Source organism: Balaenoptera physalus (assembly GCF_965194825.1).
Source record: "Balaenoptera physalus genome assembly, chromosome: 20".
Classification (NCBI taxonomy): Eukaryota; Metazoa; Chordata; class Mammalia; order Artiodactyla; family Balaenopteridae; genus Balaenoptera; species Balaenoptera physalus.
In genome coordinates this window covers 65,226,300-65,248,908 of record NC_138901.1, presented here as the reverse complement: position 1 = coordinate 65,248,908, position 22,609 = coordinate 65,226,300, and the positions used below count along the sequence as shown (strand labels likewise).

The window sequence follows — 22,609 nt, the reverse complement described above, 5'->3', positions numbered from 1 at the left end:
TCACTCTGCCAGTTGGTATAAATCCCCACTTGTCCCTGTTGTATTTGGAGTTTAGTCCAGTCTGCCTCGTGTTGCAGTAGTATTGAATAAAGTCTCACTTGCTATTTTTATAAGTTTTACAATTTGTTGTTCTTTAACCCAAGTTCTTTGCTTTCAAATTACACTGGTGGGGCAGGCATAGGACAGAGTTTCCCATTCCCAAAGTAAAAAAGCAAAATGATGTAAACAAGGTGTCAAGCAAGTCAGAAAGAAACAGAGCAAATTCTATTGGATTTTAAGATAAGAAAAAAAATGTACTGGCTCTATCAAGGAGGAAGAAATTTCCCTCTACGTTTCCAGGTCCTTCTGGCTGGTCTAAAAATTAAATTGACATGAGACAGATTAAAAGGAAAAATTCCAATAAACACTTAATAATATGTATACATGGGAGAGACCCGGGAAACCTGAGTAACTCACCTTAAATATCATCTTAAGCTAAAGACGAAAGAGGAGGTTGGGGTTAGTGGTTTGGGACTTCAAAGGGGAAGAAGGCAATTCACATGAAAATGGAAAAGCAGATGTTTGATAAATAAATATTTGCTGGGCCAGTGGAGACAATGGGACACAGAGTGGACTCTGATCTCTAGGCCCTGCTGAGTCTCCTGGCCCCCACACCACCACACCTAGCCCATGTTTTCTGCACATATTTCTGCTGACAGCTCTATTTTGGTAACAGGTCCTCTATCTAAATTCTATAGGTAGCTAAGGGGGAGGTCAAAATTTCTTCCTGACTCTTCTGTTCTTAAAAAGAATGACCTTAATTTAATCCTCAAGATAATGAGACACACTGGGGTGGCAAATTTTGCTCCCTTTCATCTGCATGCTCTGTCCTCTGGGCCCACCTGTCTGTGACCCTGGTACCTCAGCCTGTGCCCTCTGAACACCTGGTGGCAGTAGCAACCAAGCGAGCCACTCCGTCTGTCCCTGTCCTCAAATCAATCTTTCTCTACTTCATCCGATTTGGTTATTTCAGTCCAGAGCAGCATTGTGTCTGCTACTGTCAGACTCTCAAAACCCTTCTCGGCCTTCTATGCAATTCATGAGATTCAGGTCTTCAGACAAGAGGATCCTCCACAGGCCTTTCCTGTATGACCACATAGCTATTCCTGGTTCTGCTGAGATGGTTGACTGTATGAATCACATGCATCAACCCTTTAGCAAAAGTTTTTCCAGGCACACCCTTGGCTCTATTTCAAAAGCAGGTTATCTGGATAGACTGAGATGTTTCCAAAACTTCAGGATTTCTTTCTGCTTTTCTTAACAATTTTCTCTTCAGTTTACTTTCTCTTCTCATAACCGCAAGCATCAAGAAGAAATCAGGCCATACCTCCTTCAATACTTTGCTTAGAAATCTCTAGAGCTAAACATCCAAAATCATCACCCTCAAGTTCTAATTTGTACACGCAACCTAATACTATTCAGACAAGTTTTCTGCCACTTCATTACAAGATTCACCTTTCCACATGTTTTCAGTGGCATGTTCTCCATTTCCATCTGAGATATCACCAACATTCATTTGTTTATGCTTATATATATATTTCTAAGATTACAGAAGCTTTCTCTCAGCTTTCCTCTTTCATTTCTGATCCCTCACCATAATCTCCATCAATGTACATTTTCTACCAACAGGTCTTCCAGTCTATCTGAGCTTTTCCTATTAAGCACACCAACACCAGCCTCTTTTCATTACCCAAATCTAAAAATATTTCCACATGTGTAGGTAAGTGTTAAGCAGCCTTCCTCTTCCTGATACCAAAATCTTTATTATTTTCTAGGGCTGCCATATGAAATACCACACACTGAGCAGCTATATGCAATAGAAATTTATTATCTCACAGATCTGGAGGCTTGAAGGAAATGTGACGTGTCGGCCAAGTCGATCTGACGTGTTGGCCAAGTCAAACATAATTGTCCCTCACAGCCCTGTCTGTCAAGCCTCTCTCCGTGGCTTGACAATGACCAGATGCAATGCAGAAAGTAAAAAGACAGCCCACATAATGGAAGAAAATATTTCCACATTATATATCTGATGAGTCTTTATTTATCCAGTGTATATCAAGAACTCTCATAACTCATCAACGAAAACAAACAACCCAATTTTAAATATGGACAAAGGACTTAAATAGACCCTTCTTTGCACAAGACATGAAAATGGTCAACAAGCCGATGACAAGACAGGAGGGAAATGCAAATTAAAACCGCAACGCAATAACTCCTTCGCACACTCTAAAATGGTTATAATCAAGAGAATTAAAAATAACAAATGTTGCCAACAATGCAGAGAAACTGGAACCTTTAAACATGACTTGTGGCAATGGAAAAGGGTGCAACCTATGTTTACAATATGAATGTACAATTACCATATAGTTCAACACCTCCACTTCTAGATAGAGACCCCAAAGAACTGAAAACAGGTGTACATATATATTGATAGCCGCACTGTTCACAAGAGCCAAAAGGAAGGAACAATGCAAACGTCCACCAGTGGGTAAATGGATAAACATAATGGGGTTGATCCATAAACCGCCATGTTATTCTGCCGTGAAAGAAATAAAGTGAAATGGTGCAGCCCCTGTGGAAGATAGTATGGCAGCTCCTCAAAAAGGTAAACACAGAATTAACATATAATCCATCAATTCCACATCAGGGTATATACCCAAAAAACTAAAAGCGGGGATTGGAAGAGATACGGGTACACCCATACTCACAGCAGCATTAATCACAATAGCAAAAGGTGGAAGCAATCCAAGTGTCCATTGATGGATGAGTGGATAAACTAAATATGGTATACACACAAAAGAATGTCATTCGGCCTTAAAAATTAAGGAACTTCTGCCACGTGCTACAACATATATGAACCTTGAGGTCATTAAGATAAGTGAAATAACTCCGTCACAAAAGGACAAAAATGATATGATTCCACTTATATGAGGTACCCAGAAAAGTCAAATTCAGAGAGAGAAAGTAGAATGTGGTTGCCAGGGGCTGAGGGGAATTCGTGTTTAATGGCTACAGAGCTTCACCAGTGAAAACCGAAAAGATCTGAATGTGGATGGTGAGGATATTTGTACAACAATGTGAGTGTGGTTAATGCCACAGAATGGTGTACTTAAAATAGTTTAAATGGTAAATGACTGGTACATTTAATCACACACACACAAAATAAATGAAGTACTGATACATGTTACAATACAGAAAAGCCACCCAGATCATACTCATCTTGTGTGCTTTAAATCCACCAAGGTTGTGAAAATGAGGGAAAGTACCAGTAATTGTTCCAGAAAAAGAAACCTGGATCAGAATGGGAAAAGACATTGCCCTAGAGCTGGAGCAGCTGGTGAAAGTTGAAGTGGGCCTATGGACTGGACTGCAATGCGGAAACCATCATAATTTCCTCATTTGGAGGTTACGTGTTGGTTCCCTGGAAGAGCGCCCCCGTTTTGGGTAAAATGCACTGGAGTATTCTGTGTTCAGTGGCTAAAGCAGTAAAGCAAGGAAGGCTGGGTAATCTGAGTGTGCAGATACACAGTACCTTGTTCTGCTATTACAAGTTTCTGTAGGTTTGGAGTTACTGCAAAGTCAATAACTTTCCAAAACACCACGTCAAGACCACACCAGGAAGGCAGAGAAAATATCACACTTTCTTATAGAGGCCAAGCCTTAACCCAGATCCACTTCCCACAAAGTCAGGAACCTAACTGCCCTTATAGGAGTCCACACGGGATTGGCAGGCACTGTGGGAAGATTCTAGTAGGAGACACTGCGTCTTTGGTGTTGCGGATGACCTAAATATGATAGAAACAGTGGGATTTTCGAGTTCCAGTTTTCTACCTCATTCTACCAAAAAACTATTAGAAATAATAAATGAACTCAGTAAAGTTACAAAATCAATACACAGAAAATCAACTGCATTTCTAAACACTAATCATGAACCATCAGAAAGAGGGAGAAAACAAACAAAAGCTATTTACAATTCCATCAAAAAGAACAAAATATCTAGAATAAATTTAACGAAGGACGTGAAAGACCCGCACACTGAAAACTTTAAGGCATTGGTGAAGAAACTGAAGACACAAATCAACGGGAAAATATCCCGCGCTCATGGAACGCAAGAATTCATATTGTTAAAAAGTCCATGCTTCCCAAAGCAATGTACACAGTGAGCGTAACTCCTACCGAAATGCCAAGGGTATTTTTCACAGAAACAGAGCAAATCCTCCTAACATTTGTGTGGAACCACAGAGGACCCCGAAGGGCCAAAGCGACCCTGAGGAAGGAGACCGGGCTGGAGGCATCTCGCTCCCTGACTTCACACTCTGCTGAGAAGCTACAGTCCCCAAACAGGGCAGAACTGGCACAAAAACAGGCACACGGTCCAGAGGGACGGGACAGAGAGCCCAGAATCCAACCCACACGGGGTGGGGGGGGGGGTCCGTTAAGTTACGACAAGGGGGCCACGGACACACCGAGGGGAAGGACAGGCCCCACAATAAATGGTGCTGGGAAAACTGGACACCCCATACCACATGCTGGCTACACAGCACACCGAAGTGACTAAAAACCCAGCTTTCCACACCAAGCCCTTCCTGGGTCGCAGGAAGACGGACCCCCTCAGCCGTCCGCCGCCCACAGGAAGCTTCTCCCCACTTCTTCTCACCCTTTCCTCCCGGCGTCGCCTGGGTCCTCAGGAAACCCAGCTTCCGTCAGCGTGGACACAGCCCTGCGTCGTCCTGAAACCGAAAGCCCAGCGAGTCCTAAGGAGACTGAGTTCCTGTCAGCAGAGACGCTGAGCCGGGCGTCCCAGCCGAAGCCTCGGCTGTGCCTGAGGAGACACAACTGCTCTCAGCTGCAGGCAGGGAGGGGGAACACGCATGCGCCCTGGGTCAGAGAGGCCAGCTCAGTGCCACCGTGTGGTCAGTGCAGGAACTGCAGGCCGCGCGTCCCTCACAGTTCACGGGACACAGCGCTCCCTGTAGGCAGAACCGCGGAACCCATTCAACTTCGGGCGTTCACTGAAATGGAGACTGTGTCCCATAACTTCTCCAAAAATAGTTAAGGAACCGTTAACTGGAAACCGTATGACATGAAATGGAGGTAGACACGAGCTTTACAACTTATGCCAACTCATTCAAAATTATTCTTAGACACATTTAAAAGGCACAACTTCAAAATTATAAAAGAGAACATAGGAGGAAATCTACATGAACTTGTGTTTGTTTAGGTAGATCATGAGCTTTGAGTTTTAACACACAACACGAAAAGGAAATCCACAAAAAAAGAGCAAGTAATAGCATGGACTTTATAAACTTAAAGATTTCTACTCTGTGAAAGACCTTATTCAGAAAATCAAAAGACAAGCCAGAAGCTGGGAGAAAAATATTTGAAAACACATATCTAATAAAGGATTTGTCTCAAATATACAAAGACCTCTAACACAAACAACCCCACTAAAAATAGGTAAAGATATGAACAGACACCTGGACAAAGAAGATATACAGATAGTATTTTTAAAATGCTCAATATCATACACCATTAGGGAATTACGAATTAATACAATGAGATATCACTGTACATCTATTAGAACTGCTGAACCCCAAGAAAATGACAATACCAGTTACTGCAGGGTGAGGAACAACAGGAACTCTCCCTGCTTACTGGTGGAATGCATGTTCAGCTAATTTGTAAGACTGTTTGGCAGTTTTTTCCAAAACTAAACAAGTCTTACCTTGGGATCCAACAATCGTGCTTCCAGTATTTAGGCAACTGCTTTGAAAAACTATATCTAAACCCAAACAAGGATGGAATTATGCATAACAGCTCTACTCATAATGGCTAAAAACTGGAAGAAATCAGGATGTCCTTCAATAGATAAATGCATAAGCAAACTGGGGGTACATCCATGTCATGGGGAACAGAATATGCCACCCCAGAATGCTCTTAGGCATAGGTATTATTTTGATCTGATTGGTTTTTTATAATAAAATGACCCTGAAGAATTTCAGAAAACTGAGTAGAGTTTGCCCTTTTTGAGGGACATTTACATTTATAAGGGAAATCTCCATTTCAAGGGTGTGTCCCTCTCTGTAGAAAGATGATTATATAGAAGGATGATTAAATAGAATAGAATAGAAGGATGATTAAATCTCAAGAAACCCTCATCAATGGAGAAGTCCTGAGTTAAATCTGCATAGTAACCATACCCTTGTTTACTGTGCATTGCATGATAACCTGTCATAACCGGCTTCTCCCCTTCCCCCAAAGTCTTGTTTTGTTTGTTTTTAGCTGAAGATGGTATTTAAGATGATGGCTTGGTCCATTTCAAGGAGTTACTCAGTTTTCCTGGGTATCTCCTATATATACAAGAGGTATGAGTGTTATTAAAATTCTGTTTGTTTTTCTCCTATTAATCTTTTATTACATGGAGGATCTCAACCAAGAACCTAGAAAGGTAGAGGGAAAATTGTTTTTCCTCCCATGCACATGCAATGGAACACGACGCAGCAATAGAAAGAAATGAACCATCAACCCACGGAAAGACATGGATGAATCTTAATTAAGTGCATATTGCTAAGTGAAAGAATCCAGTCTGAAGAAGCTGCACGGAGTATGACCCCATTTAAGACACTCTAGGAAAGGCAAAGCTACATAGATGATAAGCAGACCATGTGTTGGGGGGTTTGAAGTATTCCATGTGACACTTTAGGACGGATACTTGTTGCTAAGCATTTGTCCAAATCCATAGATTTGTATAGCTCAAGGGGTCAATCATAATCTATTCAAATTTAGTTATTTGGGGTGTAGGAGTGTTGCAGGATGGAATACACGATGTGACAGAATCTAACTGTATTAGAAATGTATGGAAAAAACTGTCAAGGGTGGGGGCAAAGGTGCTGACCTAAGTTACCTGTGGAAATGAATGGAATCTGTAGACTAAAGGCAAAATGGACCGGACATAAGCAGTGGGCTTTATTTTACGAAGTTCTTTCCAGGGTGTAGTAGCTAACAATTCTGAAACCTCTGCACATGTAACCTAGAAAGGAGCAATGCATACATAAACGGCAGATGGTGGGAGCCAGGCTCCTCGCTGTGGGAGTGGGAAGTTACAGGTAAGCAAGGGGAGAGCCTCTGCCCTCGTAATCCTGGATCTGGGCTTCCTGGGAGGATGCTGTTGGGAGTTTACTGTCTGGGGAAATGCACAGATCTTCATGCTGGGAAGGTCCTGCAGAGGTAGGAACATCACACCCCATCTTTCCACCCCCATGGGCTAGAAACAATCAGACCTCCGAAATCAGCCAAATGCAGCTTTTAAGACATTCTCGCCCCCAGATAAAGGAGCGTGAGGGTCTTGAATTACCCCTAGGCTGTCCAAGAATCCAGGCCCTGGGGGGTGGAGCCAGGATGAGGGTGCCTGGGCCTCTGACCAGCAGCTGGTTGGAAGAAAGGAGGCCAGTCCTGAGGGCAGGGGTTCCCTGAAGCCTGTGAGCCCTGGTGCCCTGATGGGATTCATTCCCAGTGGGGACATCTGCAGGGCCTGCAGTGGTTCTATTTTCCACCCAGCCCCTTTTGATGAAGCCACAGCAACACTGGGCCCAGAAGTCTCCTGGTGGTGTCTCAAACTCTGACACAACGGCTTTACAAGGAAATAAGAGAATGTGCTTCGGAACCTTCCAAAATGAGGGAGAGAAGAGTGAAATTGAAAGAGAAGAATCTGAGGCGCTTTTCCTATGAGGGCCCCTGTTGGGAGAGGCAGGGATGGAAAAGCAGGGAACTGGTGGACGGCAGCCCCCACCAAGCACCTCCCTCGCACGTGGGCCATTTTGGACCACAGAGGACCTCGTTCCTGACTGAGTATACCCTCCTGGAGGAGGGCGGTCCCAAGAACCACACGCATCTCCTGGTTTGGGGTTGGGGTGGGGGACCCCTCACCCAGCACGTGTGTCTCCAGGGGACACTCTGGTCATGTGATACATCAAAGGCCACCTCCAAGGGGACCCTCCCATGAAGACCTCTGAGAGGTGGGTCCAAGCGGGGTAAAGTGGGCTGGAAGGAGAGGGTGCAGGTCTTACCGGGAGGGATGCCATCTCTGGGCCCCTCCAAGTGTCAAGGACTCAGACGTTCCCAGCTGCTGGACCCCATCCCTCCCCTGCTTGCCTGACCTTCTCCCCCAGCAAGTGTCTCCTCAGCCTCCACACCAGGATAAGGGAAGTTCCTTAATGCATCAGTGGATCAAGGAATTCTCGTTGACCACCCAGGGGCACAGGTTCTGCCCAGGCCCTGGTCCTCCAGGTGTGTGGAGCTGAGCAGGCATCATGGATCAAGCCCTGGGCCAGTCACTGGGGAGACAGAAAACCCCCAGTCTCTGTGATCGGACAGAGGAGTGCCTGGGAGGGGGATTGAAGGGGACCACTGACCCCAGACCCAGCACTGACCAGAGCGCTGAGCACTGACCCAGACCTCTGACCACACCCAGAGCCAGCCCAGCCCCAGAGCACCCAGGACTGGGGTCCATAACCATGGGGACACCTTTTCTAAGGAACACAGGCCTGGGAGTGCCCTTCCCACACCACCCCCTCGCAGTCCCAAAGTGCCCAGCGACCCCACACGTTCTAGTGAACAGGTTGGCACCCTGGATGGGTGACGGGCTGAGAAAATATCAGCCAGTGGCGGAAACGACCAGAAGACGCCCTAGACCTTTGGGAGCAGCTGTCCTCCTGTTACCGAACCAAACTTGTGTCTGCTCACCCGTGCAAGAATAAAGCCAATCTAGTGACACCAGGTTGTGGTGAAGGAACCTGCAGTGTTTATTGTAAGGCAGCAGATAAGGAGGCCAAGGCAGCCAATGCTCAAAATGCCGGAACTCCCCAGTGGGTTTCAGGGAGGCATTTTTACTTTTTAAAATTTTTTTTATTTTTATTTTTATGTTTTTATAAATTTATTTATTTATTTATTTATTTATTGGCTGTGTTGGGTCTTCATTGCTGCGCACGGGCTTTCTCTAGTTACCGTGAGCGGGGGCTACTCTTCGTTTTGTTGCGTGAGCTTCTCATTGCGGTGGCTTCTCTCATTGCGGAGCACCGGCTCTAGGTGCATGGGCTTCAGTAGTTGTGGCTCGTGGGCTCTAAAGCGCAAGCTCAGCAGTTGTGGCGCACGGGCTTAGTTGCTCCGCGTCATGTGCGATCTTCCCGGCTCAGGACTCGAACCCGTGTCCCCTGCATTGGCAGGCGGATTCTTAACCACTGCGCCAGCAGAGAAGTCCCAGGGAGGCATTTTTAAAGGCCAGGTGAGGGAGGGGAGTCACAGGGTGTGGGATCAGCTTGTGCACAGTTCTGATTGGCTGATGATGAGGTCACAGGGCGGGCTCACAGGGGTGAACATTATCGATTCTCAGACTCCAGTAGGTCTGGGGGCTACATGCTCATGGTCATCAGTAGTTAACTTCTTCCATTTGGTGGGGGTTTCAGCATCTGTAAAACAACTCAGGAATGTGCCTCAGATGCTATCATCTAGGTACTTCAGGGAGGAGCTACAGCAGAGGACATGGGGAGGGGTCCGTCCCAGGAAGGCCCCATAGGATCCTGCTCAGTTACACTCCCCGACCCCATGAGTCCTCCCGCCTGGACCTGGAGCCCTGGAGCACCAGCCAGGGCTGGTGAGAAGCACTAGCTGAGAGCTCCTCTTTGCCTTGTAGGTGATCTTTCCTTTCTCAGACATGACTTGGAGTCTCGGAAAGAAATGCTGATTCTGTGAGATTGGCTTTTTCAAGTGGTTTCCTTCCCTCTGGTCCTGAAGCAGAAGGTTGGGGCCAAAGATGACTTGATGTTGCCAGGGATGGGCCAGAGCGGGGAGAAGTCGGACCTGGGGCAGTTTGCTGCCCTCCACCTCCCGGGGTTAATACCCCCTCGCTCACCTAGAACTGGAATTTCTAGTCATCCGTTTATGACAGGAGGAGGTGGGGTAGCGGGAGGCCAAGGGGGTCATTTCAGCACCACGGATGTCTCTTTGTGTCAGAGCCACACACCCAGGTAGCTCTGCTCTGCGGGCTGGATCCCCTTAGAAATTACATCTGGGCTCAGAGATTGTTAGTTCTCCATTCCAGCTTCCATGCCAGCGACCCATCTGGTTGCGCTCAGGCCGCGTACGTGCCATGGACGGAGGCCAGCCCTGGGGTTGATCGCCACCTGGCAGCAGGAAGTGTGACCCGAGCCGTGGAGGGGAGTTTATAGGAGGTTCTCGGCTACAGGCCAAGTCACTGGGCTGTGATTTGCTGCTCCGTAAGTCGTGGCTTTATTTTCTGGAAAACTTACTTGTGGGGGCAGCCTTCTCTGTCAACTCAGATTTTCAAAAATATCTACTTTGATTTGCTGCCAACTAACGTAATATGATAGAACCCAATTTGATCTTATTAACGTTGATGAGGCTGAATTAGCTAACGTCAGGCCCATTTCCAAAGTGCACAAAGGTTGCCGAGGAGGGGGCCCCGTGAAAGCGCTGCATTGGAGGCCTCGTCTCTGCTGAAGCCCCCGGAGACCTGGAGACCCGGGGTGCAGTTTGCAGAGACCACCGATGCCCTTGTTCCTCGGACAGTGAGGACACCAGCTTGAGTCACGGCTGCCAAGCACCTGGCACGGAGCCTGGGAAATCCCTTGCCCACCGGGGCCATGGCACGCATGTCTGCAAGATCAGGCCACAGCTCACTGAACAACAGTGCCAGAACAGCTCTCGGACCCAAGGAAGCAGCCCTGACACCACCTGCCCTGTCTGCTGGGCTTTTTGATTTCTCAGATCCTCTGCTCACAGTTTCCCGGTCTCTTCCTCTGGTCACCGCTGCCAGCATGCCTCTTCTACAACAGCAGATGCCTCCTGCCTTCCATTCTCTGTGCTCCAGCCGTGCTACAGCTGAACTTTTTGTAACAGAGCACAGCGAACAAGTGCCTGGTGAGCGCATTGTGAGCAAAGCGGCGGCCTTACTGTGACCCTCGGGATGTGGTGTGGCTCCTTAGGGCTTCCTGGATGTCTGGGCCGGCTGCACACGGGCGTCACCTGGTCACGTGCACATACGCGAGGGCCTGCTGTTCCTTGCCCTCATTTGTCTCATCAGACAAAGCGTCTCATCTCAGAGAGGCTGCACACCTGTACGCCAGGTGACCATCTCCTGAGGTTCACAACCGAGAGGGACAGATGCCACTGGGGCCTTGTGTCTGAGTCAGAGAGGGAGCCAATGCCTCCAATACTGCAGGCTCCCTGAGGGCAGGGCCTCCCGCCTCCCTGCCTGGACCGGGCATGTGCTCTTCCACAAGGAGAGGAGCCCACACGACGGACCCTTTATTTGGAAAAGATAAGCAAAATCAGGTGAAGCAATTTGATACCTATTAAGATGATATCTTCATCCCAAATACTACCCGAATGTATTTTTTAGAAGGTTAATGTTATTTATCATAGCTTTAAAAAATGGAATAGCCAGCAGCATGGCACGAATAAAGGAACGCTCTGGAACCTTTGCACACAAAGAGAAGATGCTCACGTAACGGTGCTACTGAGATGAGAAGAACACAAAGACTGCAGAATAGATGTGAAGAGGTGCCTGGTTCTGCACGGGCAGGACAAGTTACGTGACAATTGCGGACCAAGTCTGGGGACGGGCCAGGGGTTCTGATGTCAGGCAACGGTGACCTCAAGTAGGGGCCAGGTTTCCATGGGGAACGCCCATCTCCCCCCAAACCTAGATGTGCTTCCTGAGAGCAGTGAACACAGGAAGGTAGTGTAGGAGACAAAAGAACTCATTCATGGGCTCAACATCCCCAAGACCACTTGGCCTTTGTCCTCCAGCCACAGATCTAAGCATCTATTAAACAGGAGCTAACCAGGGCCAGAGCCAAACACAGAAGCTGCCACACAGTAGGTGCTCAATAAAGAACCGTTGAATTAATGGAGCTGCTCCTAAGTGGGGTCCGAGTAAGGGATCTGACACATCTCACTGCCCTTTATTGACTGAAAATGTCAGCCCACTAACGAGGTCTAGGTAGATTAATTATAGAATTTAACACATTTATTTTAAAAGGCGTTGCAAAGAGTGTCTTGATAAAGAACATACAACACCTGTCACATTCATTATCCTAAAGATCGACTCATGTGCATTGTAGCCACTTAATAAAAAGCTAGCATTTACTAGATGTTAATTATTAGCAGGTGACAGCCGGAAGCAATGTTCTACACATGCATATCTACTCACGTGCTAGAGCATGGATACAACCATCTCTCTGGATGCAGCAAAAGACACACAACATGAGTTGCCAACTTATTTCTAGAAGTTCATGATCACATGGTGGGGGCACGGGAAGAAGAGGAAAAAACCTTAAACTATGGTCCTTTATTCTTAGAGACCTCAGTCCCCCAGCCACAGGGACATGCTTCGTTGAAATAATGGCTAATGTAGGTAAAAATGAAAGAGGAACTTTGACTTACCCAGGAAAGTCCAAATCAGATGTTTTCCAGTTTGAAAGCATGTGAAGCAGGTGTTTTCAGAGTAGGTGTGCATCTGGGACCAGGGTGGGTGTCCACCAGCATGGAGGAGATAGGCCCAGGGCAGGGGGGACATAGGGCTGCTCTCCCAGTGGCCTGCAATGGACGCCAGTGTCCCCAAGACTTCACTGAGACCCCAGCCACCCGCATGGAGTAAACCCCTCAAGGCAGACTCTTCAGATGCGGCTCTCAAGACAGCACCAGGTCGTGTCTGCACCCTCCAGGGCCCTTCGAGGAGCTGCAGCTGAAGGAGCTGATGCTGCCTCCCTGCCCCTCCCCACACAGGTCCTGCACCCCATCCCCACAGCCTTTGCTTCTCTCTGCAGAACAAGCTCCCTCTCGCCCATGGGTCTCTTCCAAGGCAGCGATGCTGGGAAGTCTGGTACTCAGACCCAGAAGGAACCAGCAGGGAGGTTCTGTGGAGGCATCACTGATGATCTCCCCAGATTGAAAACGCTCACTTGGGAGAAAAGGGAACTCCTGTGCACTGTTGGTGGAAGTGTAAATTGGTGAAGCCACTGTGGAAAACAGTAGGAAGTTACCTTAAAAAATTAGAAATAGACCTACCACATGACCCAGCAATCCCACTTCTGGGTATGTATCCAAAGGAAATGAAATCAGTATCTCAAAGAGATATCTGTGCCCCACGTTCGTGGCCGCGTTACTCGCAAAAGCCAAGATATGGAAACAACCTGTGTCCATCGATGGATGAGTGGATAAAGAAAACGTGAGATATGTATATATACATATATATAGAAATATAATGAAATACTCAGCCGTCCGAGAGGAAGATTTTCCTTTACGCTTCTAGATTCTTCTGGTTGGTATAAGAATTAAATTGACATGAGGCAGACTAACAAGAGAAAATCAAACAAAGTTTAATAACATGTATACATGGGAGAGACCCAGGGAAACTGAGTAACTCGCCAATGGCCAAACCTTCACCTTAAATACCATCTTCAGCTTAAGACCATAGAGGATGTTGGGTAGGGATTTGGGGCTTCAAAGGGAACGCAGTTCACCCGGTGACAGACATGCAGATGTTTGGTAAATCGCCGTTTCCTGGGCCCTGCAGAGAAAGTGGGACGCAAACTGGACTCTGGTCTCCAGGCTCTGCTGAGTTTCCCCACCACACGTATCCCACGTTCTTTGCAGATTTCTCTGGTGACAGCTCTGTTCCAGGAACAGACCCTTTATCTAAATTCTACAGGCAGCTAAGAGGGAGGTAAAAAAAAAAAAAAAAAAAAAAAAAAAAAACACTTCCTGAGTCTTCTCTTTCTTAAAATAATCAGCCTAAATGAATCCTCATGCCAGAGAGACACATTCTGGGATGACAGATTTTGCTCCCCTCCACAGTCAAGGAGCTCAGGCCCCCTGGCTGGCAGTGCTCCTCACAAATGTACATTTCTAGCCCCAGCACCTCCATTCCCAGGTCCCTTTATCTGAAGCCTCGGACAGGGGTCTTCTCCAGGCGCCTCTATGAGGCCTCCTTCGGGGAGGAGGGGAAACCTTGAAGGCACTTTCCCCACTCTGACTTGGTACCCAGGACGTTTCCACTCCGAGCCCACCCCCTCACACCCACCCTCAGCCTTGGGTCCGTAGAACCGACAGAACCTTTTGCTGAGCTCCCCCCTGCAGTAAGACGACCCCCACGCGGCTCTGCTCTACCTAGCCCTCAACAGGCGCACCACTTCCTGGGGGAAAATGGAACAGCTGTAGATGCTTGCGTCGTTCATCACAGTAAGTGATTAAAGCTTTAGCGCTTCCATTTGTGGCTTGTGGCTTTAATCACTTACACCTAACAGCTCAGCTCCCTCTCAGCTGAGCTCCGGACGCTCCGGACTTGCCCTTGTGCCTGTAGCCAGCGACAGCAGTCAGTTCGCAAGGGCTCGTGTGATGAGATTAGGCCCACTGGGGTCTTATCCCTCCAAAGGTCATTGATCAGGAACTTTAGTGACATCCGCAAAATCCCTTCGCTCTGTAAAATGACATAATCACAGAAGCGGCAGCGGGGCAACCACGCTGGGAGGCAAACCTCTCCGTGTTGCCAGCTATCCACGGAGGCCGCTGTGCACGGCCTGCTGGGCCTTCAGCAGCCTCCTTATCCTGTGCCCCAGCCCTCAGACTACCCGGGGAGTACTACTACTTGCTCACGGCATGATTAGGACGACCAGAACAACCAAGTAAAGATTCTGAGCAGTGTTGAATTTACGGGCTTGGCCAGTGGCCGTGCTGCAGGGGCCACACAGCTGGGTGGTCCCCTGGTCCAGCAGCCCCCCCACGAGAGCCCCGGTCCCCTACAAACATCAGATGACCTAGGGCACCACTCCTCTACTGAACTGAGAGGTTAGTGCCTGGAACTCTCAGCAGGACAAGATCATTTGTGGGCCATAATTTTATACAACTATACCAGATGCTTCTCTGTACAGATCAACACTTTCATACCCTATCTGCCCTGTTCGGGCCGTATAGATCGACCTCATGTTGTACATCGGAGGTGCCAGTTTGACAACTGTCCTGTTATGACGATTTACATCCGAACCACGCGTAGGTGATCATGCCAGTAAGAGTCTTCCTACTCAGGTGAGCGTCTTTCTCTAGAGGCAGGGGTGGCATGAAGGAAAATTTACGGGTCAAATCCATACACATTGCAATATTACTATGTACCGCCAAATGGCTCCTCAAAAAATAGCACTCGTATGTACTCAAAATAGCGTAGAAGTATATATATTTACCTATGGTTTGACCACCCCTGGATATTGCTGACCTTCTCAGTTGTTACCCATCAGACAGGTAACGAGAAGTGCAAGTAGCTTTAGTTTACATTTTCCAGGTTAGTAATCGTTTCGTCATTGTCCAGTTGGGAAAACAGAAACCGTACCAGTTAGTCTAACAGAGACCAGGGCACGTAGGGAGCTGGAGAAGCACGCAGCGGGGACCCGAGACAAGAAAGACCACACTCGGAGAGCTGGCGCCGCCCGCGAGGCCGCAGGAACAAAGGACAGGGCTCGGGCTCGCAGAGCCCATGCCCTTGGGGAAGGGCCGTCACCTGGCAGAGCCGGGACGCAGACCTTGGAGAAGGTCCTGCCCAGGCGAAAGGTGGGATTACAGAGGTTCTCGAAGAAAACATAGGAGTGCGTCTTCTTTCTGTTACAGCATCTGTGAATTTGGTGTCAGAAAAGCGTTCTCCAATGGGACCCAAAAAATGCAATAACCATAAAGTAAAAGATTGCTAAATTGGACTTTGTTAAGATTAAGAACTTTAGGTAAAAACAATAGACACAAACGGGAACGATGCATTTGCAATGCATTTATCCCATAGAGGATTCATACCCAGAACGTCTAAAGAACTGCTACAAATCAGTTTTCTTTTTAAAGAGAGCCCAATTAAAAATAATCAAAAGTTTGAACAAGCCCTTCAGAAAAGATGATATCCAAATGGCTTAGAAGCCTCGGACAGCCAATCCTACAACATTACTGTTCAGGAAATTCAAATGAATATGTCATACACAGCACACACATCAGAATGACTAAAATTAAACAGACTAAATAAAATATTTTAAAACTGGCAAGATAAGCATCGCTGATGGGAGTGTAAATTAGTACAGCAACTTTGGAAAACTGCTTGGCAGTATTTATACAGCTGAGCATACGTACGTACCCCCTCTGACACAGCCCGACAGAGATTATGGCTTATGTCCAAGAAAAGACGTACAAGTACGCAAAAGCTAGAAAAATTAGACAATTAAAAATTTTATGCCAGTAATCGAACAGACATATATATTTTGATATATTCAAACAATAGTGCATAGCAATGATGAAATGAGTGATTGCTGCACGAAATAATATAGATGAGTTTCACAGACATAACCTTGAGTGGAAAAGCTAGATATAAAAAAGTACCTAATGTGTGTTTGCATTGCTTGGAGGTCCAGAAACCGGCAAAGCCCAATAGAGAATGCAAGTGTGGCTAGCTTTGGGACAGGGTGAGGTTCATTAAGAGGGCACGGAGTGCCTTCCTTTACCTGAAGCACCGTATTGTCTGCTCAATGTTCTAGCCTGAGTCCTCCTGTTTGTTTCTTAACTCTTCACATTCATCAGTATTCCAGCAGACTTTATTGACTCTAAGCTAATTTTAACGGGAATACTTCTGTTTCGTAATTTCCGTGTTCAAAGAGAAACATGCTTGATCTTATTCGTATGATAAGATCAGCCTATCCCTACTTACTCCAAAGTCGTAAAAACTTAAGGATGCATTTATAATTGCAAATTACATTAGAGATGACGGCGGGGGGGGGGGGGGGGGTTGGCGGTGGAGGGGTGAGGGGTCACCTGTAAATACTGATGAGTACCTGTCTAATTGTTGCCAGCAATTGGATGAAGAGACCACATTGCTGGGGGGTCGTCAATTGTAACGAGCTCAGATACACTTTGATTCCTTATCTTCCAAAAGTCGTTCTTTCTGAACAGCCAACTTATTTCTGTGAATGCAGAATTTAGTAAATAATGCAATATAAAGGAAAAAGAATAAGCTTAAAGTTGGTAAACTCAGTAGGATATTCATTCTGGGTTGTTCTTTATTCTATCCAATATAACCCCATTGGACCATCCATAAAGTTAATACTGAGTGGATATTTGTTGATTTTCCACCCTGCTTTGAAGAACAGCTGTGTCCTCTTGCTGAGAAAGAGCACAAACGCTGAGCGCTATAAATACTGACGACTCGGCACGTTCATTAAGGGTAGATGGCTGTGCGCAGCTCCTGGAGTTAATTAACCAAGTGCTCAAGAAAACCTTGACTTTACTGTCCACAGACCAAGCAACACCATCTAGTGACTAATGATTTCCTGCCCTCTGCTGGTTCCAGTAGATATATTCCAGGAAAAAGGCTTCAGGGTAGAATTTTTCTGGATATTTCCTCTTAAACACAAAACAAGCACAAATAAAATAAAAATATGACAATTCTTGATGTATATCCTTAGTCAAATATTCAAAGAGCAGAAAGCATTCTGATGCCATACGAGATGTCAGATCTACCCTGTTTTGCCCTTCACATCATTCGAAGTCATCAAAACGTTTCACCCAGAATCCAAGGCTCCCAGTTAACAGTCAGCTTATAATGGCGCCTCTTGTGGGAGTGGCTTTCTCGGGCCCCGTGCCCCACACAGGGCCTCGTCCCCAGAGGCCCCAGTAGAGGAACTCTATTCAAAGGCAGAAAAAAAAAAAAGAGGAAAAAAATGCTGTCTGCCCCTCTGTTCCACTGGCTGTGCGTCTCTCTCTGTCTCTACATGTGTGTGTGTATGACTCTATGTACAGATGTGTGTGTACGTGTCTACCTGTCCGTCTGTTTTACTGTCTGTCTGCCTCACTTGTCTGTTAGTCCACCTGTATCTCTCGATCCATATTCCTGCCCGTCTTTCTCTATGTTGTCCATCTGTCTTTCTGTCTGTCCTTTTGTTAATATATCTGTTTATGTGTCCGTCCTTCTGATGCTATCTCTTGGTCCATCTATCAGGCTGTATGTTTTTTGTTCTGTCACTTTACCTATCTGCCTCTGTGCCTGCTTTTTCTGTCTGTCTGTCTGTCTATCTATCTATGTACATATCTATCTATCTTTTTTCCTCACTGAGCTGTCCCGTGTGTGTGTGCAATGCATACATTGATAAAAACCTGTTCTTTGCTGGGCAGGACACGTGGACCCAAAACCTCTCCTCGTCGGGCCGTCCCTCCAGATCCAGGTGCTGCCTGTTCTCTGAGCCCAAATCCGCCACGTTCTACCCCCAACACTCAGTTACTGGCCCACCTGCTCCCACAGGCAACCCCTAGCCTGACTTCTATCCCCACAGAGTCATGTCTATCCTAGAACTCGAGCACGTCTCCATTTGTGACTGTGAGGCCCCTTCACGTTGGTGCACGCATCAGGGGCTGCTCTTTTGCACTACTGTGTAATACGACGTACACTGTTGTGTGTGTGTTTAGGGCGTGTATGTGTTTGTGTACATTTTAGGTGTGTGTGCATGTGTATGTGTGGGTCTGTATGTGGTTATGTGTGTGTGATGGAAGGAGGCCGCACCACCCTTTCAAACACTTTCCAGCTGGCCAGTAGGTTCACAAAAAAACGTTGCTGGTGTCTGCAGGAGCAGCTCCCATCTGGGCCCCGGGCATCCCAAACCATACTTTCCATACATGCTGTGGGTCCCTCCCCACGGAGCCCGCAGGCAGCAAGGAGAGGCGAGAGGCCTCAGCAGTTGCCATTGCTGTGCACGGCTGAGTAGGTTGTGAATGGCACCCTGGGGTTGTACAGTACACAGCCTCGGGCCCTGCCCTGGCCCAGAGCTGTGGTCGCCGAGCTCCAGCTCACTTTCTGCACTGGGCCTCACTAGGGAATAAGAACAGCCCCAGGCCTCAGCACTGAAGCAGCATCGATCCGGGAAGGGAAAGGAAGAGCCCTTCAGCGTGCGGGCCTGACCCAGGGCCTCAGAGAGCCTCATTCCTCATGTGTCGGAAACTGAGGTTTCAGGGAGGGTCTGGGGCCGGCAGGTCACTCAGAGAGGATGGTGCCAGGACCCAGGCAACTGGTGTGCTCCTTTTGGTGCAGCCAAACTCTCTGCCTGCTGGAGGAGCCTTCATGCAGCACCCCAGTGGACCCGTCAGGGTCAGGGAGCCCAGGTCACCCAGACCCAAAGCCCAGGGGACTCTAAAGTTTTGTGCAGGTAGAGAAGGGCGAGGGGGCCCAGGGGACCAGAGAGGAGATAACTGCAATCATGCAAGTCAGTGAGGACAGTGGCCTGGACCGGGTGGTGGCAGCGGGATGGAGAAACGTATTGGGGCTGAAAACAAATTTTAAAAATTTAAAGGTCAGGGTATTGCACTAGAGTGGGAGGTGAGGGAGAGAAAGGGTGCATCAGAAACGAGGTGCAGAGGTCTGGCTTGAGCACTGAGAGGCCGGCCCGCTCCTTCCTCTCCGTGAGCCTCAGTTTCCTCATCTGTAAAGCGTTGTTGACATTCTAAGTTCTAACCATCCTTGTCAGCCACTCATCACTGAGTTCTCCCATGTGTATGTGCTATGGATATTTTGATAAACTTCTGCTTGTTTTTCCCTTGTTCATCTGTCTTTTGTCAGTCCACTTTGCAGGGTACCAGCTGAAGGACCTAGGAGGATAGACGGGAAAACAATCTTTTTCCTCTCCTACATCAGAGAGGGGCTACCTCGGCTCGACACCTCTGTAGGGAACGCCGGCCACCTAAACTCACGCCCGGAATGGGTTATAACCGTGTGAGAGAGCCAGAGCAGGGGGTCAACACACAAACCTCTGGGGCTCCTTCCCCCAGGCAGAAAAACAGCAGTTCTCAAGGTGAGGCCCCCATAACTGCTTAACATCACCTGGGAACTTGTTAGAAATGCACATTTGGGGACTGCCACCGGCCAGATGAATCAGAACTCATGGTGCTGTGAGTTTAAAGAAGCCCTCTGGGAGGTTCTGATGTAGCCCACAGCCTGTTTCTGTATGGCCCTTTAGCTAAGAATGGTTTTTGCATTTTTTTAATGATTGTGGGGTGGGGGCAGAATCAAAGGAAGAGTCATAGTTTGCGCCATGTGAAAAATATATGAAATTCGGACGTCAGTGTCCATAAATGAGGTTTTATTTGAACACAGTAACTAATAACTAACGGGTTTGCTTTCATGCTACAACAGAGCCACGCCGCTTCCAGAGACCTCACGGCCACAAAGCCTACGGTATTTATTCTCGGGCCTCTGCCGGCAAAGTTCCCCTGTCCTGCCTGACAGCAGCAAGCCTGTCTCCAAACCACTGGGCCTGCAGGGCCTGAACCCGGGCCCGCACGCCCACCAGGGCTCAGGGGAAAACCCGAGGGCATATGTACTGGGACGAGAAACATGTCCATGCCCGTGTTGCTCACCTCAAATGGAAATTTGCCGTCCTCTTCGTTTATGGATGGATGCGATTCTGCTGCCTGCAGAATGGGGGTGTTTCTTCGTCAGTGACTTTCTGGGACCCCCGACAGTGAGGCTGTGCTCATCACCAGGAAGCTGGCATCAGCGGTTAGTGAGGAAATGTGGTTATTAATATCCCACAAATTTTTTCGTTTGTATTTTGGTAACTGCTTTGCACGAGGATGGGTTTCCTCTGCAACCATAGGTATTTCATTTTGCGCATTTCAAAATGTTATTCTGAGAAGAAGACCACAACATAGAAAAATTTTAAAGTCTGCAGGCAGTGGCTCCCTGGCACCTCACAGCCTGGGCTGACACGGAGGAGGCCTCCTGGACCCTCCCACCCCGGCCAGCCCTGCGGCAAGGCCCCAGGCCCCTCGCAGGACAGGCCAAGAACAAATACTGACATCTTACTTCCCGCGGTTCTTTCACATCTTGCGGGAGCAGCCAAAGCTGAGCCCCTACAGGGTGCCAGGCACCGGCTGTTCTGGGTGCTGGGGCTCCATCGTGAACAAGATAGAACCAAAGCTCCCGCTCCGGAGAGGCTGACTTTCCAGGAGGAGGAGGGCAATGCAGCAAGGCTGCCAGGGAGGCCTGAGGGAAGCTGGGTGCTGGGGAAGGAGGCCGGGCCCTGCGTGGGGTCCACGGGCCCTGGGTGGTCTTCGCTGCCCCAGCCAAGCGGCTCCTTTTCTTCTTCCTGAGCTCTCCTACTCCAGGGCCTTTGCTAGTGCTGGTCTCTCTCTCTCTCTCTGGGAAGCTCCTCCTCACAGACCTGGCAAACCTCTACCCACCCTTCAGATCTCAGAGGAAATGTCACTTCCTTGGAGGACCCCCCCCACCTTGGTCCCTGCAACAAGGCCTCCCCTTGCTTTACCCATGGCACCCTTTCGTGTCCCTCACTCAGGGACCGCGCTGCATCGCTACTGCTGCAGCAGGCCTGGCTTGTGCGCCACCTGAACCCCTTTACCGGGAAGAGCCGGGCGCCCAGGTGCTGTGTCATTTGCTAATGGCTCTCAGCTGCCCCCTCCCTGGAGAACCATTCTGGGCCAACAGGAGCCACCTTGGCCCGAAATGGCTGAGAGGCTGGACCTCCCCGCTCGGCAGGGTGGCAGTAGCCAGAGGCTGGCTGCTGAGGGTACAAAAGCCCAGCCCCCACCGGCAAGTGGGACAGCTCACATTCCCGAGCCCAGGGTCAGGCCAGCTGGCCGTCAGCTGGACCCACCTGGGCCCTTCAGCTCCTCTCCTGCTTCTGCTGCTTCCCTGCCCCCAACCCCCCAGTGAATCACGCGCACACGAATCCCTGTTGCAGGCTCTACTTCTGGGGACTCACATGTTGAACGCCTGTCCCCTGAGCCCCTAGACTGACGTCAGGGGCTGGGCCTGCCCTGCTTCCTCCCAGGGTGCCAATGCCTGCCTGGCACACAGTGGCAATTCGTAAACACTTGTTGAAGGAATGGGTGGAGCTCCCATTTCTCACGTAGGGAAACTGAGGCCCAGAGATGGCCGGTCATGAGCATTTAGGAGGCAGAAGGCCTTCGAGACCCCAGTCCAGGCTTGGGTAAGGACGGCCCGCTTCTGTGCTTTCTCGGCAGCACTGAGAGGGAAGAAAGTAGGGCCCAGAGCCCTCGGTGGGCTCAAATCCCCTGTAGCACCAAGCTCTCCACCCTTCCTGCCCCAGGCCGAGCTGCTCTCTCCTCAGCGTGGCTGGTGGCCGGGCTCTGGCCCAGCTGGGTCAGTGGGAAGGTGAAGGGGGGCTGCAGGTTGGTGAGGCCTGAAGACACTTCTCTGGGTGGTGAAGCCCACAGGGCCTGCCCTCCATCCACCCACCATCCGTTAGACGAATACACAGGGAGCACATCCTAGCCCGGCTCTTGGCACTGGGCACCCAGGAGTGGACGAGAGACACGGCCATCCCTGCCCTTGGGGAGCCTCTGCACGGGGGCCGGGAAGGGTGGGAGGCGGATCTGGGGGAAGAGGGATCCAGGCAGAGGGACCAGCCCTTGCAAAGGTCCTGGGGTAGGGGCAAAACGTGCTCTCAAGGAGCTAAAGCGAGGCAGGGTGCCTGGAGCAGGGGAGGGGGCAGGATGGGCAGATTCC

At 48.7% G+C, this 22,609-nt stretch overlaps 1 protein-coding gene across 5 annotated transcripts in view; it reads right to left on the bottom strand.

Annotated features, from left to right (window-relative positions):
* Positions 1-16,874, bottom strand: part of LOC309650837 (disintegrin and metalloproteinase domain-containing protein 21-like) — a 34,618-nt gene extending 17,744 nt beyond the window's left edge. For all 5 annotated transcript variants that reach the window (XM_082442677.1, XM_082442679.1, XM_082442680.1 and 2 more), the window contains exon 1: positions 4,697-16,874. The gene's annotated coding sequence lies outside the window, so the exon portion shown is untranslated. The remainder of the gene's footprint in view (positions 1-4,696) is intronic.
* Positions 16,875-22,609: the final 5,735 nt, after the last annotated feature.